The sequence below is a fragment of the Cyprinus carpio genome, chromosome B14 (assembly GCF_018340385.1).
Source record: "Cyprinus carpio isolate SPL01 chromosome B14, ASM1834038v1, whole genome shotgun sequence".
NCBI lineage: Eukaryota > Metazoa > Chordata > Actinopteri > Cypriniformes > Cyprinidae > Cyprinus > Cyprinus carpio.
In genome coordinates this window covers 17,775,707-17,796,235 of record NC_056610.1, presented here as the reverse complement: position 1 = coordinate 17,796,235, position 20,529 = coordinate 17,775,707, and positions in this window count along the sequence as shown.

Here is a 20,529-nt window from a genome sequence, read left to right as displayed (position 1 = left end):
CTACATCCACATTCTAAAGTAGGCTACTGTGAACAAGGTGCATGGGACTTACATTTCTACAGCCACTGTATTGAGCGTTTTGATTTCTCCCATTTATTTTTCTTTGAGTGGTTTGCCTCCTCCTCCTTAAACTGTCTGCACTAGCAGAGGCTACAAAACAAGGTATAAAACACAAAAGGAAGATTTTGTTTTTCTTTTCTCCAACTTTCCAATTTTTTTGTACATTTGTTCAAAAGGAAGAATGCATATTTTGCATGGCAATTTTATATGAATGTATCTGCACCCTGAGGTTAGAGATGTGATTCTTATCTGGTGTGCTAAAAGCTAATGGCTACTGAATACCGGCCCCTCGTCATGCCCTTGTCGCTGCATTTGTTAATAAGCCACAGGACTATTAGTTTTACCTGAGTCAGGTAATCATTACTAAACCAATTTAATTTCTGTGCTGGGGAAATTATTGGCAAGGAGAGAACGGGGCAGGCAAAGATGAATCTGAATTCCACTTATGTAATGAAATGTGTGTGGAGTATTGATCCCTAAGGTTGTTTTCCAGGTGCCTTGCACTAGTGTCTGCTCTGCATTAAAGTAATGGCTTTATAATTTGGCATTTCTCTCCCTACTCTTTCCCTAGATGGATGCATTGTCAAATCATATAATATGATACACATGCAAATGCACATTTCTTTTACTTGTGTGAGGTGTCTATAATTCTATATAGGCAGAATGAAACTGATTTGTAATTGCTTAAAGCAGTGGTTCTAAACCTTTTTGACTCGAAGGCCAACACAATATCCAACACGATATTCAAAGGCTCCCTCCCTCCCTCTCTCCTTTTTTTAAAAAGCTGTAATTATTGTAATTAAAGCTGCTTGTTTTCAAACTTTTTTTATTCACATACACTGTGAGTGTTAATATATTAAAGTAATTAACAATGATTCATCTTGTGATTTCCGAAGTTTCAAGAACTACTTAAAAACAACAGTTATTCAGGGGGGATATATATTTTAAATTTTAATTAAAGCCATTTGTTTTCAAGCAGTGTTATTAACAGACAGTGGTAGTATTAATATAATAAAATTAATTTATTTTGTAATTTCAACATTGTCTTTCACTGAAACATTTTTAAAATAACCTTCTTTTGTTTTTTTGCAGCAGAAAGTAAGTCATAAAGGTTTGGAATGAGATGAGGGTGAATAAAGTGATGACTTTATCCTTGAATAATGAATTAAAAATTTTCAGTGAACTAACCCTTTAGGCAGAAAAGACAGGGATGGAGAGAATTCTCTAAGAATGAATGTTGTGAACTCTGTGTGCACTGTTAGAGTTTATATGCACACACTGTTTGTGCTGATTTAGTGTGTGGTTCACTAAAGGAACTATGCAAATCAGTTAATGGTGCAAAAGTGGCCTCAAATTCTCATTTGAACACAATTTTGAAATCCAATCTTGCAAACATTCATCCGTGCATCTATACAGTATGACTTGATTCTGAACTGTAATACTCAGTTATGCTGATTCTCATTTTATGGAATCTAAATAAAAATACACTGTACTTTTTATTTTTTACCAGCCAGTTCAGTTGTAACCCAAGCAATTTCAGTAATTGACTAGGCTTAAAGAAACAGAAATGAAATAAGGCAGAAGACGCTCTAGGTTTTTTTTTTTTTTTTATGTTGCCTTGCTCGAAGAAAGAGCAGAATCTTGACGATGCATCCATGTGAGATGAAAGCCTAATTATTCACAAAAGGAGGAGGAAAAGAACGAGTTTAATTGGGCTGAGAATGAATCTATGCAGGGAGAATGCAAGTATTGTGATAGATGGTGTGTGTATCTCCTTAGACACTGCAGAGGGAATTATAATATTGGGGGTGTGGATGGTGGGTGCCAGCTACCGTGACTCACAGTTGCTTGGTCAGAAAAAAAAGACAAAATGACAGAGGGAGAAACCAAAAGAGAGAGTTACAATCAGGCAGTTAATCATTAAGGTTGTGCCCAGCAGGAAGTCTTGACTGAACCACACTTAAATCTTCCTCACCGTTCACTACACTATAGACTGCTGCATAATTATTGAGTCCACACTGAAGCCATTAGCTATGTTACTGTCCAAGCTATGAATTTAACTGATGCAAAAGATAATAATATTGCAAAAACAATTTGAGAACAAAGCAGCTTTTTCAGCCCATGTTTTGGAAAGAACAAAATAATCACTTCGAGGGAAGAAAAGAAAGAAAGAAATGGAAAAGGAAGCCACTGTGACTCTTTTATTAAAATATATAATAAAACATCCTGTGATGGTAAAGCTGAATTTTCAGCAGCCATTATTCCAGTCTTTAATGTCACATGATCCTTCAGAAATCATTCTAATATGCTGATTTAGTGTTCAAGAAACATTTCTAATTATTATCAGTGTTAAAAAAAAACAGTTCTGTTGATTAATATTTAGTGATAATTTACATTTTTTTATTTATTTATTTTTGATGAATAGCAAGTTCAAAAGAACTGAATTTATTTGAAACAATAAATACCTTTATAATGTTACAAAATATTTCTGTCACTTTTGATTCATTTATTGTGTAATTACTGAATGATCCCAAATGTTTGAACAGTAAATTATATATCTAGATTAGTACATTAACATTATTTTTAATGTGATTTTCCAATATTTGCATAAGAATGCTTAGTATACTTGAATACCAACAGTACCTTACCAGTGTACTCATTTGTCAGCTTTTGGTCTGTGATAACCACCTATACAAGAATGTGTCAGCTTGCGTTAAAAATGATTTATGAATGCTATTCGGATGAAAAAATGAATTGAACTAATAGTAAGACTCTGAAATCATTGCCATCAGTTTACAGTGTGTAATAAAAAATTCAAAGAGGGTTTAATGCTACAGCACCAAACTAATACAAATCAAAATGGTTCTTACATTATTTAGAAGGAAGAGATCTACTCTACCTTAAGTCTGCAGATATTACCTCCAGCCTTTAAAAGCTAAAACGTAGCGTGCAGCCCTGACAACCGCACAGTGAGCCATTACAGCTCAGAGGAAAGTGCCACTGCCATGAGAGTGTAATTTGGACTCAATTAAATCAACTCCCTGCTGTTAAGGTCCTCAGTATTGCTCTATCACAGGGCTCCAGAAGGCCCCTGTCCTCACATCTCAAAGCAGATATGGACATAATTATTTCCTTAATTGCAAACTTCACTTTTGCCTCAGACTGAACGGCCATCTTGAGAATTTTTAAGCGACACGGTTGTTAGTTTCCACTGCTGGAGGATGATGGGGGATACTGGATTGTATGGAAGAGGAAGAGAAAACCTTCCTTCAGACTGACACATGCACAGAGGCATCAGACATCCACAGGTAGTTCCTCTATTGGCAGCTTGTCTTGTATTTTCAAGATGAGAATCTATATCACACGTGTAAAGCTGTCACAGGATGTGAGAGGCACATCTGGAGCACTATGTGTGCACGTTTCGGATGAGGGGGATTCAATACGGCATTGTTATAATTCACCACTCAATTAAATGAAAGTGCCTGCATGTGGAATCCTCATATGTACACTTAATTTATAAAAATAACACAGACATGGAGTAGAAGTCTGATATGTGTATTTATACAGTCGGAAAACAAATACCCAGGTTATGCTAGCTCTCTCTCTGCTTTGTTTCCCTAGTCTGCAGTATTATCCCAAGCCTTTATTAAGTATTGATCAAGCTCTGTTTAAAGAAGGATTACATGATAAGAGAGATGGCAGTGGAATGAGCCTGACTTGTTCTTTAATTAAACATATCAGGAGTAATTGAATGGCACACTGTAGATGGGTCGTTCTGTCACTCTTTTGCTCTTTTGCCATTGATGGTTAGAGTGTCTCATTGCACTGAACAGTTCTGTTGCTTAATTGAAAATGTATGTGGGTCGTTCTGTACTTTATTGTCACTGCACATGTAAGGTACAAGGCAACGAACTCATTGCACTGTGTAGTTATGTTTGTTTTATTGAGCGTGTATTGGCTTATTTAGTTTTTAGTTTGTTGTTTTGTTTTGTTCGATTTTACAGACCAAAGTCAGGGGTTTACTGTGCGTTTTATTTTTCTTACACTCTCCTCTGACCTTTACAGTTGTTGCTTGTCAGATTGTAGTTTGTACAGTGTCAGCCTAAGAACTTGAGTAAAAGCCAAGGTATACTATAAAAAAAAAATTATAATATATATATCAAAGAATCCTTAAAAAGTATCATGGTTTCCACAAAAATAATAAGCAGCACAACTCTTTTCAACACTGATAATGAAAAAATGTTTCTCGAGCACCAAATCAGTATATCAGAATGATTTCTAAAGGATCATGAGACACTAAAAACTGTAATAATGGCTGCTGAAAATTCAGCTTTACCATCACAGGAATAAATTACATTTGAACAGGTATTTTAAATTGCAATAAAATGTCAGGGTATTGCTGATTTTACTGTATTTTGAGCATATACTGTATATGGTGAGCATAAGACAATTTCGAAATCATAAGAATTTTTACCAACCCTCAAACTTTGTATAATATTTATTTAGATATATTTTAAGTAGTTCTGTCAAACGATTAATCGTGATTAATCACATCCAAAATAAACTTTTTCATTTACATAATATATGAGTGTGTACTGTGTGTATTTATTATGTATATATATAAATACAAACACATGCAAAATATATACTGTGTGTGTATTTATATATACCTAATAAATAAACACAGTACACATACATATATCATGTAAACAAATTATAGCGATTAATCTTCTGACAGCACTAATTTTAAGATTTGGTCAATTTAGATAATTTGTGCATTATTAAAGTGTTAAGGAAACAAATAATGAGATATTCTCTATAGCTGAACTTTTTCATCTCTCTCTCACTCGCTCTTTTTTTCTCTACATACAGATGCACATGTATTATCAATTGCTGTGCTGCTCTTGGCTCTCCATTAGATAGTCATTGTGTAGTCACACTGCAAGACTACAACCAAAAATTCCTGAAATTAATCTCTGATGGCCAAAAAAAACTTTTCAAAATTGCACAGCGTACAGCCGGCATATGCGAGGTGCACGTGTGTGAAAATATGATTTCCCTTTAGTGTTTAACCAAAGAGTTAGATTATTCACTCACACTTACTCTCAAAATCATTTCTGTCTGGTTTGCGTCTCAGTTTTTCGTGCTCTTTCACACACTTGATCTCTTATTCATTCACTCACTCACTCACTCACTCACTCACTTACCCACTCATTCGTTCAGTTACTCATATACACACACATACACACACTGGGCAAAAGAGGCTGGATATAATCAATCATTTTGGAGAAAATCACAGCACGCAATCTCCTCTGCTCAAACCTGCATAAACGTGGTATTAGGGACACGAGTGTCATTGGCTTGATGAATCACCAGAAGACTAACGATTATGGAGATCACTATTGACTGGTCATTCATCTCCATGGCTTTCAGATTCATGCTTGGAGATCGTGGAATAGACACAAGCATTCTCTGCTTTTATTCCTGCAAGCTGTTCTTACGAGTGTCCTGGTTGAATGATGTTAGGTGGTTGCACATTACAAAGTTTTGACATAGGTGACTTTTCTCTACAGTATAATTGATTTTAGCAGTCTTAAATCCGAAGGTTTGGGGATAATTCTTTGAATTCCCCAAACTTGGACGTTTAATAGACTTGCAGCTTCATCTAATTAGAATATGCAGTTTCACAGTGAACAGAATAAGTCTCAACAGTAAGTAGCTCATCAGTGGCCAAGTTTTTGGAAACACTGTCACCTCAGATGAAGCAATTCCTCTTGTTAACCACAATGTATTTGGAAGGTTACTCTGTGCCATGGTGATTCTTTGGAAGTCATATAGAGACATCAGACTTAATTAGGAAACTGATTGTGTGAAATGCCACTTCAAGGTCACTGTAAAATGCATCAATATTTTCCAACATGTAAATTGTTCACTGATGTGCCACTGTGTATGACTGTGTGTCGCTTATTCTAATAGTTTTTCTCCCATACTTTTGTGGTCTTTAAATAGACCACCATTCTGCTTATCAAACAAAGGCTTTTGTCACACTTCTTTTATGGTTGTGAAGTGAATGTTCAAATACTATAAATGTAGTGGCAGAACTGTTGTTGTTTGATGTAAAGAATTACCTAAACTACATTAACAAACAAGGGAAGTACATACTGTATACGTGTATACAACTTTATTCCCATCAATCCATGCATTCACCAAACTGCTTTTTCTACTTTTTTAATTAATACTTTTATTCCGCAGACACATTAAATTGATCAAAAGTGCCCAGTAAAAAAACCCCACCATGTATATGATCTAAAATGTGCTTTTAATATACTCTCTCTGTGTTAAAAAATAAATAAATAAATAAAATAAAAATATTAAGTTACCATGTATGAGAGTGTATGAAAGATGGGTTGAAGTGTGCCACAAGTGGTAACTAATTTATTTATTTTTTAATACAGAGATAGCATGTTAAAAGCTCATTTTAGTTCATATTCAAGGTGTCTCAAAATAGCACAGCTGAGTGCACTTAGATGTTCTTAAGATTATCTTAAGAAGTACTAAAGAATACTTTTTAGTATATTAAGTTTTAAGATTATCTTAAGAAGTACTAAAGAATACTTTTTAGTATATTAAGTTTTTTTTTTTTTCACCTGGGAGACATTTATAATGTTACAAAAGATTATATTTCAAATAAATTCTGTTCAGTACTAAAGAATACTTTTTAGTATATTAAGTTTTTTATATTTTATACTTTATATTTTTATTAATTAAACTTGTTTTAAAAATTTTTAATAATATTATTTATGTTTAAACCTGTACTAAATTAGGATCAAATAAATAGAGCCTGGTGAGTATAAAAGACTTACATAAATTGCAGATGTTAAATTTGGATGACCTGGTCTAATGAGATCTAATTAGGCTTGAAATACAACCACAGCAACAGCGAATACAAAAGTAAGAGTAAAATCAGCTCTTCTCTTTTAGCAGTTAAATTTGGTATATTCCTCCTCTGAGAGTAACCTGAACAGAGTGCAGCTCCTTATTTTCCCTCATGGACCGTAACTCTTTGCTCTTAAAATCGCTTTGCTATTTACCACCTCAGATACTGTTGTACATTGAAACAGAAGGTGACATACATAGTAAGATTCATTGTCAAGTTCAGTTAAGATAACTGGTGGCCCTCCATTCACATGGATCCAGCCAGGATGTTGATAACGCTGTTATTCAGAGCGAAATGTGATGACGCATATATTTTGATCGAATGCTTATAAAGGTGGGCAATTTTAGTATTTGGATCAGTGAATAGTCATTCAGTAAACTTCATCTCCGTATCTTGTACATCACCTTTGTTACGGCAGAAAAAGAGAGATTATTATGTATATCCTCACTTTTTTTTTCCGCTATATCAAAGAACAGCTACTGTACTGTATGTCTAGAGGATAACCCTTATATTGTGATCAATGGCAATTGTATTTTGTTTGAATACTGTATGTGCATGTACCACCCTCAGATTCCATGTCCAAATCGTTTGTTTTCAAACAGACAGATGTGCCCTCATCCAATATGAGAAATTACACTGTTACTCATCCCCACTAGAGGGTACAAATGAGTCCAGCAGTGGTAAAGTGATGGATTAGCTGGAAAAAGAGACATTTAGTACTGTCCCAGAAATTGTGTTTCGAGGATTTGGGCAGACTGTATACAGAGCAATGTTTGCAGAAGGTCTGTTAAAGAATTACAGTTTGATGGGAGCAACCACTGTTTACAATGCTTGTTATTTAGTTTCATATGAAAAACAGTTTGACATCTAAATTGGTGACAAATATGTTATTGTGACATGTTTACTGCCAGTAAGAAGCAAAGTGTATTTTAAGCAGTCAAATTTCCATCAATTCCAAATATTAGTATATTGTTTTATATGAGGAACATTGCAATCACATGAAATGTCCTTCAACAAGGTATATTTCAAAATTCAGAGTATATAATTCTTAATAACATCTTTGAGCAAAAAAGTTTCATTGACATGGTGAAGAATGACATACTTACATAATGAGTAAACTGATCAATTATGGACCAGCTCGGCTCCTCTGCACATAGAAACGTATCACTTTTCTGTTGTTGTCTTTCAGTTGCAGTATAAGGCAGAGAACTGATCAAGCTGGCTTTCATGCAGATAATGGCACTTCCTGTTGGGAGAGAGTTTGATGTTTGGCGTGGAGACTTGGAAACAAAGCTCTGGTGAGTGGAACAGCTTGCCTTGAGAGATAACTCCATCTCAGCATGAGGTCTGAGGCTGGGACGCAGGAGGAGGGTGAGGAGAGAAGTACTGCTCCCCCTGCTGAGTCCAAAACCTCTGGACTCGAACTCTTGATTCTGTTCTAGCTGGACTCCATGACATGCAAAGGGCGAGTGAAGATAAAAGAGTAATTCAGAGAAAGAATGAGGAGATAAAAGTGCAGTTTGTAATGGAAAAGAAAAGAGCTGAAAAGAATATGAGGAGAAAGAAGAATGAATCTGAGAATAAGATGGCTAGACGGGTGTGGGGGAGGAGAATTGGGGGCGACTTAAGGGAAAACAAGAGATATCGGAAAGCGAAAAACAGAGGAGGGCAAAGGGAATGACAGGCGCCTCAAGCTCTCTTTCGAGTGGGATTAAGTAGCTGGGGCTTTTGTAATTAATGATCTTCATTCTTCACACACAGCTTCTGTGAGAGCTGTCATTTCACAGCCGTCAAAGTGCGATTCATATGCCATGTGCTTTTCACATCAGCTCTTTGATGAAAGCCAAAAGGCCCTCTAATGTCCTCTAAGCAGGGACAACTACATGAAAAAGTCTTTGGGGAGACGATACCACATAGAAACGTTACCATCTGTACTGCTAATTAACTGATTAACTAAAGCAAAATTAGCTTTCATTTTAAGGGAATCCGGTCAATTGCCATTAGGCAAGTGCAAATTCACAATGATTGTTTTAGTTATGGCCAAATCACGTGCAATATCACAATCTCCATCTCACATGCAATATCACAATCTCCATCTCACATGCAATATCACACTCTCCATCTCAAAACAGTGGGTTTTTAGTAGATTGTTGAATGTATGTTGGGTCTTAATGGGAAATACTTTAACCCTCATGCTCAATTTGGTTTCTGACAGACGCCCAAGGCCATTTTGCTATAGCATGAAAAATATACTTATCATTCAAGCATCAGACCGCGTAATATTTTCCCGTAAGAACTGGTAATAAAGAAACTTCAACTTGCTGCAATGGGTCTTCATGAAAAATGTTTCCTTACTTATGTCTGGGGTTTTAGAGAACCATATAAAATATGAATGCGGTGAGTTTTCACATAAGATTCTTTGACTGTGTATATAGTGTAAACAGGCACTTACTGTAGTATTTATTTTTTTATTTTATATTTCTATGTTTTTGTTGCAATAAGGTTAGGCTACTGAAATAGCAACGAGGACTGATTTTGTATAGGGCCTATAAGTTTATGAAAAGGCAGAGGAGCATAACATAAAATGGAAAAATCTTAATTATATTTAAATGGTTAATTATATTTATAAGCATAAACCAATAAAACCCAAAACAGAATATGAAGGTTAATAAAACAAGTATGTAATTGTCATTAGAAGATTTTGGTTCTTGTGCAAAATGCACACTTAAATATAAATAAGAATGAAAGAGAAAACAAGGTTTGTTCAGTTCTTGTCGCATTTCGCGATGCCCTGGGTCCTCGTGCTGTTGATGACACTGCCTCACTAGTATCGCGCGGATCCCGCGCAAACGACCCGTCCTCTCATCAGCACCGCAGCGCGCGCACACACACACAGGGAGAACAGAGGAGTGGTACAGTCCTTGGCTCTATCACATGTGTTTCCGACACAGCTAGAACTAACGCTTCTGGACTTTGTGCCTCTGGGTTCGCCTGGTCCAGGTCGTTGTCTCGTAATTTAGACAGTGTGTGTGGCAGGTCGTTTGCGGAGGAATTTCCCCGCGCTCGAGAGCACTCAGTTTGTGGGAGACGCGGGAAGGTGTGACTGCGGGAAATTTATCGTTGTAACCGTTATTTTAACTCACCTTACAGCTGCTGCTTTTAATAAGTTTGGATATCTACTGTAAAGTTTTTATTCATCTCGTTCCACTTCAATGGGGATCTAAGCCGAATTTTACGAGGTAAGAAATTATATGAGAAACATTTGAGTCAGGTTACTTTTGTTTAATGCTGTCTTTACTTGCAGTCGGTCAACGTGTATGTAGGGGAGTTATACAGAGAAACTACTGTTATTTTATTATTATTTCTCTTTAATAAATAAACGTATAGCCTTTCAAGTAGGCTAGAGCGTATTTTATTGATCCGTTTGCAGCTGTAATTTGCAAGTTGAAATACTCAGCGTCCTCATACACTTTAATGGCATTGAATTCCGCCCGGCTGTACAAGAAATAGCCAGACACAAATTTACAACATTTTGCAACCTTGGGATATGCATTATATTGGAAATCGTGAATAGGATAGTTTCGGAGTGGACTGAGGAGCTGTCCTACGTCCCACAGCCTATTTCTTTACTCGACATGCCATAAAAATATTTGCAAATGTAATCGAGCACAAACAGGTAGTTAATAATTTATCTTCAGTGCATAAAACCATGGTCCGGATTATGGAGGTGTTTTAGGGCTTGAACTCCCCCAAAGGAAGTCAAAGGGTGTGGGGTGGATGGGGGGGTTGTCTTAGGAGAAGTTAGCCATTTTTTTTCCATACAAACAAAGATCACAGTAGAGTTTTTAGTAGCCTAATGATACAAAGTTAGACATGGTACAAGTACAATACACACATATTTTGCCAACTGTAGTGAACAAAACTCGCATTCGATATCCTATTGCGCTTAGTTTTTGGCGGTAGGTTGATAGGCTAAATAATTTTTAATTAAAATTTTTTACTTTCTTTAAGATACATATTACAAATACGTCACAAAACATTTGGTGTTGTGTTTAAAAAGTTTTTTTTTTCTCTCTCTCTCTCTCTGATTGGTGCTACTAACACAGTTAGCTAAACATCAAGTAACGAATTCCATCGCGAGGCAGTTTCCACAGACTGAGGTTCATATATTCCCTTTTGGGTAATTTTATATAATTTTATATATAATATTACAATATTTCCTTTAAATAACCATCTGTTTAAAAAGTAATTGTAGATATAATTAGCACATTAAAGAAAATGTGACTATGTTGTAAAAAAGACTACTTATGTGTTACTTCCACAGTAGGTTATCATATTTATTTAAATCTGTCATTCCTATCGCACAGTTTCACCTCGCTGACCCGATGCTGGACTTGCCTAGGCTCAAGAGCCCTTAGAATCATCAATGAAACATGATAACGAGATCTCAATTACAATTACAAGACATGAGCATTACAACCATCGTTTTAATGTTCGCTTTGTGTACGAGACATGGATAATTGAGAAATTATCTTCAAATCCAGATTGCACTGGTCTAGTTAATCTGATCCTTGGTTCTTAGGCTCCTTAAAGGAGCCAGTCCATATGAGTGACTGAACCTATCATTTGCGAGTCCGATTAAACGCGGTCACAGTTACATTATTGTCTCAGATTACTTATAAATGGAGATGAGCATATCACTAATTGAGCTCATTTGTCATCAAGGGCACTAGTGGCACAAAGCGATTTACAAGACAATTCATCATCAAATCAGTTCAACAAAGCTTATATTAATGGACACTCATTATAGACTCAGATACAGATTATTGAACAGTTACCAAGTAAGGTATGACTAAAATTGATTTTCAAAGCTTTTTCATTAGCATTGATTTATTCAAACCTATTCCTTTTCAGTTCTTTTGTAACGCTGACAACTCCATCTCATAAAATACATATTGTGATCGAAACCTTAGTTTCCATATATAATTCCACATCCATATTTAATCCCAAAAGGCTTTTGCATGGTATGAAACGCTAGAACTCATTGTGATACAACATGGCGGAATGAAAGAAGCACCACATCAGGATTTGTTATACCCGAAAATGTACTCACAGTAGAGGCCTGCCATTTTGTTTTGTGCTCTGATTATCTCGATCATGATACAGAAGCAGTGTGTAGTTGATTCTTACATTCACATTCTCTAGATCCATAGATTCATACTCTTTTGACATCTTGAGAATAAGACAATGACGCATTGTAACCCAACAAATTCTCAGCCCATTCATGTTATGATTTTACAGTTTTTGTGGCACGTTGAAAATAGAGGTCACATTGTGAGCATAGACCCTTGATTGCAGAGAAAACACATGGCCGCATCCTCCCCTGATTAGGGAAGAGCTCACACATTGCCTGGTTGGGGGCTGAAAAAGGGAAGAGAGTAAGGGAAAAAATCAAAGCAAGAGATAAAACAAAATGAAAGGTCACCCATGTCAGTTGCTTATTTAGAAGATATTGTCTCTCTCATGTATCATATATTTAGGCAGGACGAGAGTGTCATAGCCTTTTACCTTATATCAAACAGTTCAGATAACACCCAGGGCATCTAAAAAAGAAGAGAGCAGAAGTCAAGCTTCAATGAAGTGAAAGGTTGCATTCAGCCCTGCTGCATGCTTCATAAATCGTGTGGCCCTCTTATTTAGTGTGTTTACTGCAGAGTAAAAAACTTGAAGTTAGTGCTTTAATATGCTGCACCATCAAGGACCATTTATGACATCTTAAAATAAAAACAAATGTTTGCAGAACTTAATCTTCATGACAGACCTCTTATATAATGGTACTGTAGTCAGTCTATTCTTTCCTTGGTATTTCTCCAATCTTTCCATCTGTAAATTATAATTTTATGCATTCTGCTTGTTTGAAAAATGCTCTGAAGAACTAGTCAATCCTACAGTGACATTTTTGGCAGTTTATTGAGTACAAAATTCCTGGTCACTTCTTTCAATATTTGTTTATTTGCTTGTGCACTCCTGGTGAAGGTGCTTTTTTAGTCCAGCGCAGAGAGAGATAGAGTGAATAAGACTGTGTGTGTGTGTCTATGAAAGTAGTTCAGCCATCAGTGCCTATTTCAACAGTGCTAAGCAAACAGGCGCAGGTTAATGTACCCTGACAAACACACACTGCCAGCACGCCAGCCTTTGCGTATCACATTTACACTATATTTATTCTGCATAATCACAGTGGACAGACCCAATCTCTGTCGGCTTAACATTGTCCAGGTTATCACAGCCTGTAAAGGATTAATCAGATTTATATAGTCTGCGCACATTTATCGTCCCCATATGCCATATTTTTAAAATGTGGAGGATCTGAAAATTGTCTTTGGCTGAAATCCATTTCTGGCATTTGCATAAGATTTATCCGTTTTTAGCCATTACATGCTTCGACTAACAAGCACACAAATAAATGCTATACCAAACAAGTAAGCCAAAAAGCAGGCACAAATACATCTTTCTCAATATTTGCTTAAAGCTACAAAGTTTAATACCTCAGAGAATTAAAGGCTAATCAATTTAAAGTCACTCTTGGAAAATCAGAGATGTACTGTTTGCCAGTAGTTGCAGTTACAGGATCCTACGGCTAAATTGACATATGATTTCCCTCGTGAACTCCAGCACGTCAACAAGACTTTACACATATTGATTACTCTTTAAACTGGTGTCATTTAGAATTGGCTTGCCACTAAAGCTGGAGTGGGGGACAAATCAGAATATAAAAAAATGCAGCGACAAACACATGCAAAGTAAGTCTCAAAGGACTGGACTGTTTCAGCAAGAACAAGTGCTTTTGATGGATATATGGGCCAAATACAGGTCCTTTAATGAATAAGGTGTTGCAGTGAAGTTGGCATGTAATGTTTTAAATTAGGCATTTGGTTTGTTGTTAAAGCATGCTTGAAATAGAATCTATGTATTTGTAATCCTGGAGAATTTTTTTTCTTTTCTTTTTGCTTGTATTGTTGTATATCAAATCTGCTTTTATTTGCTAAAAACCAGGCATATTTCAATGTGAGACAAGGTGAAATAAATGTCAGCCAAGGTCTCTTGCGCATTGTGCTTCTGTGTGCTTATTAGCACTGAATTGTGACGGATTGCTACCTGCAGCATCTGTCTTTACATGACACTTTACATGATTTTACAAGAGCCAGTGGTGTGATGTATTACTATTGCAGTTGTATCTCTGAACTTTCTGTCTCTTTGTAGCATCCAGAAAGTGTCTGTGCATTTCTGGTCATACATTTTGTTTCACCCTAAGGGATAAGAACATTGTGTATTGTGCTTGTGTGTGTGTGTGTGTGTGTGTGTGTGTGTGTGCGAGCTGCTACAAGTCAGAGACACTCTCTTTGTGCTATAGATGTCCTAAAGTCCATGACAGACTTGGCTGCCTGCAGTACACTTTTCCAACCTCCATAACATCCTTGTTTCTTTTCCTATCAGTCTTAAATTCTCTCTCGTTCTTTTTTTCTCACTTCCCCCATCTTTACCAGCCCTCCCACACCCCCCGCACCACTCTCCAATTTGCTGTGGAGCTCTCTTGCCTGCCTCCTGCTGTGTTGGAGGCAGCCTATGATTTGCCACAGGCAGGAAGTGCGCTGACCAGGCAATGAAACTCGCCAGTATCCTTCTTCCAAACTGCCTCAGCTCTGGAACCAAGGGATTTACATTAATGTCCTGCAGAGATGACAGTCAAAAGCTAATGCTATATATGAGAACAAAAAAATTAAGAGAAAATGGGAACGGGTATAATATGAGAAATGAGTTAGGAGATGCATGTGGTACAAATCATATTCTGTAATGAAATTACAGTGATGATTTTTTAAAAATTCAGTTTAGGATGGAGTGCATTCATTTGGATTAGGATGTCTAGTGTGGTGTGATTAGTTTTGTTTGCTGCTGAATACTTGAAAAACAGCTAAGAGGAAAAGCCAATGTCATTTTATAATTTGAGGTGAAAACTATTTCAGGTGATTACTGATAGTATTTTTTCCAAAGTAATCAAAATCCGCCATGTTGAAATCAAAGTTATTTTCCCTTCAATCTTCATCTTGATATCAAGTCAAGGCAAATTGGTCTTTTCATTTGCTTTCCTCTGCTGTCACCGCATTTGCTCAGTACTGCTGAATGTTTTCACCTGAGCTTTCCCCTGTCAGTTCTCTCTTTTCATTTAACTTATCAAGTCAATGAAAACTTGGTAGGTCATCTTTAAGTTTATGTAACCACAAAATGTTGCACATTCTGTACAGTCTATTCAGATTTACAAGACACTGTGTTTATCTAAAAACGTCCGTCACCTCTCAAGGGAACACTGTCGGCCATAATGCTAGCAGTCAGGATGTTTACATTCTTGTAAACATTGTTGATCTATATTTAGGGCCCTATGATTTCTGTGATACAGAAAACGTGGACGGAATCATAGAATCTGGTCATAAAATTTAATTTACTGTATAACGCTGAATGTCACAGAATTTTGCCAAATTTTGGATGAATAAATCTAGTGTCTGTGAATATTAAGCTGCATATTTAAATATGAATCCTGCATGTTCTGCGTGTCTCTGTGTGAATGAATGGCGCAGATGCATGGTTTCGTTTACTACACACATACTGAAGTGTGCGTGGCACTCACAGTGTTTTCCGCCTCTGCCTCTGGAATTTGGAAAAAAATAAAACACATTTCACAAGGCCCTATATATTGAATGTATATGCATTGAATGTATGTGGATATTTGTTAAAGTATGGATAAAAGTACTGTTTTCTGTTTCTGCATGTTTCTGGATATACTGATGCATATTATACATCCAGAAACATACACAAACAGAAAACGGTACTTTTATCCATTATATTTCCTTATATTCCAAAGTGACTTATGCCGTGCTCAAAGTGCACACATTTAGATTTGAGCTGAATGTGGGAGATATGTGAGCCCAAGTTTATTTGTACAACACATTTTCTACACGCTGGTAGTTTTAGTTTTTTGCTTTAAAAAAATGATTTAAGGCTTGCCACTACAATTTATATTTGCTTTATAATTTAGATTTTTTCATCACTGTTCAGTGCTGAATAGATTTGTTGTGGAGTGAGGGGAACTAAAATACATGCAGTGTTTATATTGTTTGTGAATGGTAAATTTTCTGTAAATTGTAAATTTGACATATTCTAGATTATTTCTGAATGTAATAATGTGACTTATACACAAATGCAACTGATCTATTTTTTTCTGTCAACAATGCATTTTTGTCCGGGTTGACTTAAATGCATGTGTACTGAATGCATGCATATATTCATAAACATGCACAAATATGATTTTCTCCCTCCTATGATGAAACTCTTATGAATCATAAAGCTGCAGAAGTTATCTGCAGAACTGAGGGTGTAAGAAAAAAAAAAGCCCATGGCAGTGCCGTGTGAGACATTTCAGTAAAATGTTTTTTTGTTTTTTTTTTAATACGAACCTGTGATCTCTGTATTTTGATATTGAGTGTGGTATCATGACCTGTATGTGACCCTGGACTACAAAACCAGTCATAAGGGTCCATTTTTAGCTTTCCATTGATGTTTTGTTTGTTAGGATAAGACAATATTTGGCAGAGATACAACTTTTTGAAAATCTGGAATCTGAGGGTGCAAAAAAATCAAAATATTGAGAAAATCGCCTTTAAATTTGTCTAAATTAAGTTCTTAGCAATGCATATTACTAATCAAAAATAAAGTTTTAATATATTTACAGTAGGAAATTTACAAAATATCTACATGAAACATGATCTTTATTTAATATCCTAATGATTTTTGGCATAAAAGAAAAATCAATTATTTTGACCCATGCATTGTATTTTTGGCTATTGCTACAAATATACCCCAGCGACTTAAGACTGGTTTTGTGGTCCAGGGTCACATATAACCTCAGCACCCACCTCTTCAAATGCTGACATGAGGAGAATTGTAAAAGTTTTGCTTGATCATTATAAGGCCCATGCCGAAACACGTTTTCATGTAAAAATTGCCCATTTAATTGGAAGTGCAGTAATTAAAACAGTTCTTCAAAACAGCCATTGAGGACATTGTCATCTTGCAAGAGGACTTTTGTGCATTATTATGTAGGCTAATTTAAGAAAATACTGGGTGTCTTATTGGTCTTAAAGCAATAATTTGGGATCACTCAAACCATTTACTCATCTCTAAAGAAGCTGCACATCCTAGTCAATGTTTTTAGTCAGAATATCAGACATAACCATTAATGCTCTAAATTAAATCTTAACAAGCATACTCCAAACGTGTCCAAGAAAAGCACAGCCTTGAGGTCATGAATACTGAAAAAGAGGAACACAAGTCGATGTGTCTTCCTCCAGGCCTGTGCACATCTGTGTCTTCTGCATCGCATCTCCACCGTGATGCGGGGGTGGTGAAAATGACGACCCCCAGACAATAGTGGCACTATCCCAAGGAGCAGCAGTGTAGTGTGGGAACAGGCACCGGCTAATGGAAGCGTGCCCTTGTTTCCCGTCTGTATTTTTTCTTCCCGTTGTCTCACAGTGAGCGAGTGGCTGGGCTGGGCTCAGGGAGAGCAGTGCAGCGCATGAATTATGCAAAGCTGTCAAAGCAAGCTATTGTCGGTGGTGGCGGCCACACTAAAGCTCAGAACAGGCTGAGTGGGGGGCGGTGGAGGGGAGGGGTTCTGTATTTCTTTGGGCTATGTGCACTTAGTATCCTGGAGCGAACTTTAGTGGCTGGTCGCGGACTGTGGAGGCTGATTTGAAAGATTTGGGCAGGAGGATTAAAGAAAGGCTTCCAGACAGGAGAGTAAGGCAGTGAAATGATGGAGGAGGATGCTGCTGATGCAGACATAAAAATGATTTTGATTCAATTAAAGTGTAATGCATCCTAATGAGATGCTAACGCTGGAGAAACCGACTTATATATTCACCTTTACTGTTTGCGGAATGGTGGGTGTTAAATGAATTCTTAACCTTAATCTTAATGTGGGGAGTTATAAAATTTATGCTTGTGCAGTTCTATATAATCATAGGCATAAATAAACAATGCAGCCGCCATGGATGTTAACAACAGTGCGGTGCCATCTGGGTACTCTGTCACAGAGAGAGATCTTACAGACTACCACCAAGAATTTATTATGTACACCGTACTAAATAATGAGCAGGATTACTCATTGTCTGTATGGTGAAACCATGCCATTAATGACCACTAGAGCATTTTCTAGAAATTGGAGAGCGAAGTAGCAACTTACTGTATCAGGTTATTTTATTTCGTGCATTTTGTTAGCAGCAACTCTCTCCCAAGGGGCAACCCATTTGGAGTGATGTATGATTTGACCCATTCTTAAGTTGCATCAGGTAAATATATAAATCAGGGAATTGCAGATTTAACTATGGATGTTTGTTCCAGTCTCAGGTTTCTGTCTGACTGAGATGCTAAGCCTATTTGGACCTGCGAGACACTGTGTTTTGTTATAGTGAGTGCTACAAAAAGAGAAAATACAGCAAAGATTATTTGATGAGATTATATGTGAGACTATAAACATATATTGAGAGCATCAGATTTTTTCCACTCTTTTTGGTCCTATTTCTAAGTTTTTAGGTTGAGTTTAATCTTTTTAATTTTCACATTTTTACTGTTTGTAATAAAATAAGAAATGAGTCTATAACTCTGTTACAATTAAATACGACAATATATTTGTATAAAATAGAGTCTTCAATAGTAAGCAGTGTGCCCCAAAAAAGATTACTTTACACTCTTAAAAATAAAAGGTTTAAAAAGAGAATTTTCACAGCAAAGTTGTAGAACAAAGAACCTTTCAGTGAACAGTTCTTAAAAGGACCATTTTTTTGTCTTAGTGTGAAGAACATTTTAAAGACTCTAAAGAACCTTTGCCAACTGTAAATAATGTTAAAGATTCTTAATAGAACCAGCAATGGCAATAAAAAAACCTTATAAAAATATAAGTTTTCTGTAGATGAAGCCCTTTTTCTTTGTATTTAAATTGTCTGATCTTTTTATTCACGTCTCTTTGGCCTATTTGTCATTGTTTTTGAGAAAGGTTTATGCATACAGTTACACTGCATTGCAGCATGCTTCTGAAGATACATATATCAGCCTCTTAGAAGTTTACTTAAAGTTACTTTTTACTAAGGATGATTGTGTGCAATGTTCCGGTTGAAAAGCTTGTTAGTTATCCTATCTGCTGGCACTCTGAGCTGGAGTTTTTACAGCCAGACCATCTCCCCCTTGGCCTTCTCTCACCAAGCTACCATCCCATGTCTCACTGGATGAGCAGCTTTAAAGCAAATTTATATACTCCAGAGAAGTAACTGGATACTGTTAAAGTCTGTAGTCTCTTCAAAAAGCCTATATTTTATCTATTTCCAGCAATATGTTTCCATTCTAAAATAGTCTAAACAAGCAGAAGATTCATAGTGCTGTGATGACTAACCCATTTGCCTGGAAGTTTGCTTATTAGGTAGGATACATCATTATTTCTTATATTTACTTTTCATATTTATGTCATGAATTATTAATTAACCCTAGGTTACAGTTTATATAGGAACAAAATTAGTTAACAAAATTAAACAAAATTAAACTGATGTTAAGGATGTGGAAGCTGATGTTAAAGAAGTTTAGAGGAATGATGGCGAGAAATGATGGAAGTTAAGCATATGAATGCATATTGTATAAATACCGTAAATTAGTTATTTTAGAAGAAGATTTTCAAGGATGCACATAAATTGCTTTTGGTGCTAAATATGATGCAACAATGAAAAGAAAATAATAAGGCTGAACCATAGCATGCCCATAAAAATGCTGTGGTATCAGATTATGAAAATACATGAGAAATCTACTGCTTGGGTGTGAAAAGGTTGATAAGATGGATCTGGGGTTAACGAAGTGAGATGAAGATAGGAAGGCGGGCACACAACATCTGGATGGTAGTACTAGGCTTGGAGGCTGACATTGCTATGATGATCATTATTTATGGAGTTTGGGGTCAGAGGTGGAATCCGATATCCGCAGCTAGTCCCAATGAAATGTAATTACCGAACAAAGAGACTTGCTGTAGATGTGCACTTTCAGCCATCAGACCCACGTTCTCACACCATCTGCAGAATACACAATGTGCTTCAGGTAAGAAAGATGGGTCATGAAGGTTGCCACCAATTTATTTAACTATGGGTGACTGCATTGGTTGAAAGTCATGGTGCCTTCCCTGGCGGTGCTCTCAGTTATTGTGAATCCATTACGTGTGGTCAAACATCACATACAGCTTTCCAGAACAGGATAAACCCAGACAGATCATTCAGAATAATTCAGATATTTTTTGATTGACATCGGAAAGTTTGAAAAACAACAACAACAAATGGATTTCAGAGAGGTTGCAAAGTGATTCCACAATAATTCTGACTACTTTATTATTATTAACAGGCTGTTATGTCAAACATTAGGCTAAATGTAAGAATATAGTATAAGAA